This window comes from Macaca mulatta, chromosome 7 (assembly GCF_049350105.2).
Source record: "Macaca mulatta isolate MMU2019108-1 chromosome 7, T2T-MMU8v2.0, whole genome shotgun sequence".
Lineage (NCBI taxonomy): Eukaryota > Metazoa > Chordata > Mammalia > Primates > Cercopithecidae > Macaca > Macaca mulatta.
In genome coordinates, this window is record NC_133412.1 from 133506990 (window position 1) to 133511198 (window position 4209).

Consider the following 4209-nt stretch of genomic DNA (forward strand, 5'->3'; position numbering starts at 1 on the left):
AATGGATATACAAATTTGACAAGCTCAAAAGACTCCAACTAGGATAAAACCAAAAAAGAACCCCACCAACATTCATTATAATCAAACTTTTTAAAGTCAAAGACAGAATCTTGAAAGCAGCAAGAGAAAAGCAATTCATCATATATAAGGGAACTGCCATAACATTATCAGTGGATTTCTCAGCAGAAACCTTTCATATCAGAAGGGAGTAGCATAATATATTCAAAGTAATAAAAGAAAAAAACCCTGCTAGCTAAGAATACCAGGTCTAGCAAAACCATCCCAATTAAATCAGAACAATTAAAATCAGAATCTCTGTGGGGCATTTTTTTTTTTTAAAAAGCTTCCCCAGCAATTCTATTGTCAGTGAGTTGTAAATCACTGCTCAACAGAACCTCTTATGAAGCAAAAACATAAAGAAAAATAAGCCGGGCACAGTGGCTCACGCCTGTAATCCCAGCATTTTGGAAGGCAGAGGCGGACAGATCACCTGAGGTCAGGAGTTCAAGACCAGCCTTGGCAACATGGTGAAACCCCATCTCTACCAAAAACACAAAAATTAGCCGGGTATGGTGACACGTGCCTGTAATCTCAGCTACATGGTAGGCTGAAGCATGCGAATCACTTGAACCAGGGAGGCAGAGGTTGCAGTGAGCCAAGATCGTGCCACCGTACTCTAGCCTAGGTGACAGAGTGAGCCTCCATCTCAAAAAAAAAAAAAAAAAAAAAAAAAAAAAAAGGGAAAAGCACACAAGTATACGGACATGGGGAATAAGTTAAAAATCAAAAGGACTCACTCACTACTTTCTAACATCTTTTACTTCTTGACCTTTCAAAACATCCAAAAATTAGTAATATTATAATCGGTGTCACAATCTTAACAGTTAAGAAAAAACATAAAATGAAGGCCTAGAAAGATCTTTGTTACTCATCTAGAATTATTTGGTATAACAGTATTTTCCAATGGAGGAAGACTATTGGATTTCAGGCATAAAACAATGCAGAAAAAAATCTCAAGGCATCACAGGGAGAGGGAGATAACTTCTGACTCTGGTTTCCCGTGTTTCAAGCCAGGAAGAGCAAGGGGAGAAAAATATCTGTCCATGGGAACAAGTAATCATGCTTCAAAGGACAATTTCATTTGAACCCATTAATTTCCTTTTCATGCAAAATTTCAAAGATAAAGCAACATAAAATATGGGGCCAAGGAAAGGGAGAAGGTCTTCAAGGAGAATTTGTGCCTTTAAGTTTTAACTGGTACAACAGTCCTTCAGCCTGGAGGTACTCAAAGACGAATCATGAAAAAGAAAAAAAACTTTATTTCAAGCAGGTTCAGTGATATATGTGTGTGCTACAGCAAAGGCTGGTTGTGGCAAAGTTTCAAACTGTATGATATGGGCTGGGCAAGGTGGCTCATGCCTGTAATCCCAGCACTTTGTGAGGCTGAGGTGGACTGATCACCCTGAGGTCAGGAGAGACCAGCCTGGCCAACATGCCGAAACCCAGTCTCTACTAGTAATACAAAAATTAGCTAGGTGTGGTGGCGTGAACCTGTAATCTCAGCTACTCGGGAGGCTGAGGCAGGAGAATCGCTTGAACCCGGGAGGCAGAGGTTGGGGATCACGCCACTGCACTCCAGCCTGGGCGACAGAGCCAGACTCAAAAACAAAAGAAAATGAAACAAACAAAAAAACCAAAACTGCATGATGTATAACTTTGACATTATGTGGGAATGCTTCACTTCTGTCAAAATGTAGATTCAATCCAACATTATGCCAATTTTTATATTAATTGTAGTCCCTAAGTTTTCATAACCAAAAAAAAAGAGAATAACCTTACAGTTACCTACTAAGGTAACGAACTGTGAAATCAATTCCCCAATATTGCTTTGAAAATAAACCCCTTGGTTGTTAAGAGGAATTCCAACTTCCAACTCCATCCAAATGTGTTATTTAACCGGTATTCTTCAGTCATCATCTACTGTTGGCTTGATTGTCACTCCTCTTCTTATCTGACCCCAACCAATTAAACGCCAGTGTTTTTCAACTCTTTGGCTAAGGGCAATTTTTTCTCCTACCTCTGTGCACACTGGATTGGTCAAAACAATTTTACCCAAATCGGCCTTGACAGCACTAACTCTCCCTCCTGTTGACAGGGATACTATGTTCACCATGAGCACTTCATTCTTAGACAGCTTTTGAACCTTTGCTGCTTTCTTGTCTCCTTCAGTGTGTACACCTAGAAGCCGTCGAAGCAGGAAATAGGAAATTTCCAATTCTGTGAATATCTCAGGTAAAGCTCCGACTGCACCAAGTACTTGCCCCACCATTCTGTCAGCCTGGCACAAAGTGGGGTCAATTTTTGTTCCAACTCCAATAAAACCGCCTGGAGCAGCATATTGCAGATCATTATGCTCTGCAAAAAGTGATACAATTTTGGAAAAGATTGGTTTACACATGAGTTTTCCTTCACTATCTTTGGAAACAATACCAGGTCTTACTTCTATCTCCTGGCCCACCTTTAATACTCCTTTTAGGATACTACCACCAGCTACACCTCCCTTAAGGTCATCAACTTCACAGCCAGGTTTGTTGACATCAAAAGATCTAATAACAATAAGCCGGGGCTCTGAAGTAAACTCTCTTGGGGGTACTGGAATTTTCTTTACTATGTACTCACAAACAACTTCAATGTTGTATTTCAACTGAGCCGAAATTGGAATAATGGGAGCACCCTCTGGTACTGTAGCTTGGACAAATGCAACGATCTGCTCGTATTGTTCTTTAGCCTGACTTTCTTTTACCAAATCAATTTTATTTTGTAGAATCAAAATATGCTTCAGTTTCATGATCTCTATAGCAGCCAGGTGTTCAGACGTCTGAGGCTGAGGACAAGATTCATTACCAGCTATCAACAGAAGAGCTGCATCCATCACTGCTGCACCATTCAGCATAGTAGCCATCAAAATATCGTGGCCAGGCTTAACAAAGGAAACATGTCTAATTTGAAGTTCCCTTTTGTCCCTGCAATGTCTGCAGGAAACTCATCAGGTGTACTGCTCCCACAAGATCTACAACATTCTGGCCGAGGGCAACTTGGGTCATCAAGTTTATAAATCTTAGCATTAGCATATCCAAGCTTGATTGTAATATTTCTTTCTAGTTCATTTTTGAACCTGATGGTGTGAACTCCAGAAATAGCTTTGATGACTGTGGATTTCCCATGAGCTACATGACCAATTGTACCTATATTAATTGTGGCTTGTCTGCTGATAATTTCGTGTGAAAGTGGCATCAACTTGGTAACATCCAACGTGGTGAGATCCTGACGCGAAAGATGCGGCTGCCCCAGAGTCACTCCAGCTTCTCCGCCCGCCATGTTGCCAGAAGAGCCCCTTGTGGGTTTTAAAACAATACTTCAGGACACAAGGAATGGAACGAGGGAAAGCGTCTGGAAACAACATGACTAACTGAACAACCTAGAATAACATTTTTGAAAGCTGTTTTGTAGAGCACTAATTCTTTGAGATGTTAATGTAAGTGAAAATTATGTAGTCTAGATTGGTAAATGGAAGATTCAGCACATATAAAAACTAAATTTCCTAACTGTGGAACATCTTAGAACTTTGTATTTTCTAATATGCATTCTTAATTTGTTGAGAGAAGACATGTATTCCTAAAGGTTATTTAATTACAGAAGCAGTTTTTATTTTCATAGAGCATCTATTAGCAATAATGTCATGAAGAACACATTTTGGCAACAATGATAGAGCATACAGAAACAAAAACCTGTTCAACTTAGTTTAAGCATGATCTTAATTAGACTGCAGAATAAAACAGTTTCAAATAAGTACTGGAAATAAGAGGCATCATTGCTAGTCAACAAATAAACACAACACATTCTTTTTAAAAATGAATACCATGGGAACAATCGCTGACTGATGTCCTTTACTGTATATGCAAATTCTAAGATACCTTCTTAGAACTCAAAGGGTTCAATGCTTAGCATATGGCCGCCTTCGCATACAGTTGGCGTAAATAATTTTTAGTCCTGAGTGAACTACATGAGTTAATAAGAAACAAATTTTAACCTTCAAATATTCCACCAAGTCAGTCTTTCATAATTTGGAAGCCTAAAGCTTTCTTTAGGTGTCCCTCAAAGGAGCTATAAGATGCCTTCTAAATTCCAAAATTCTCATATCCAGTTTCA

The 4209-nt window shown here is 39.2% G+C and overlaps 1 pseudogene; it reads right to left on the minus strand.

The window, feature by feature from the left end:
• Window positions 1-1737: 1737 nt before the first annotated feature.
• Window positions 1738-3391, minus strand: LOC100430366 (eukaryotic translation initiation factor 2 subunit 3 pseudogene; annotated as a pseudogene).
• Between the last annotated feature and the right edge of the window lie 818 nt (window positions 3392-4209).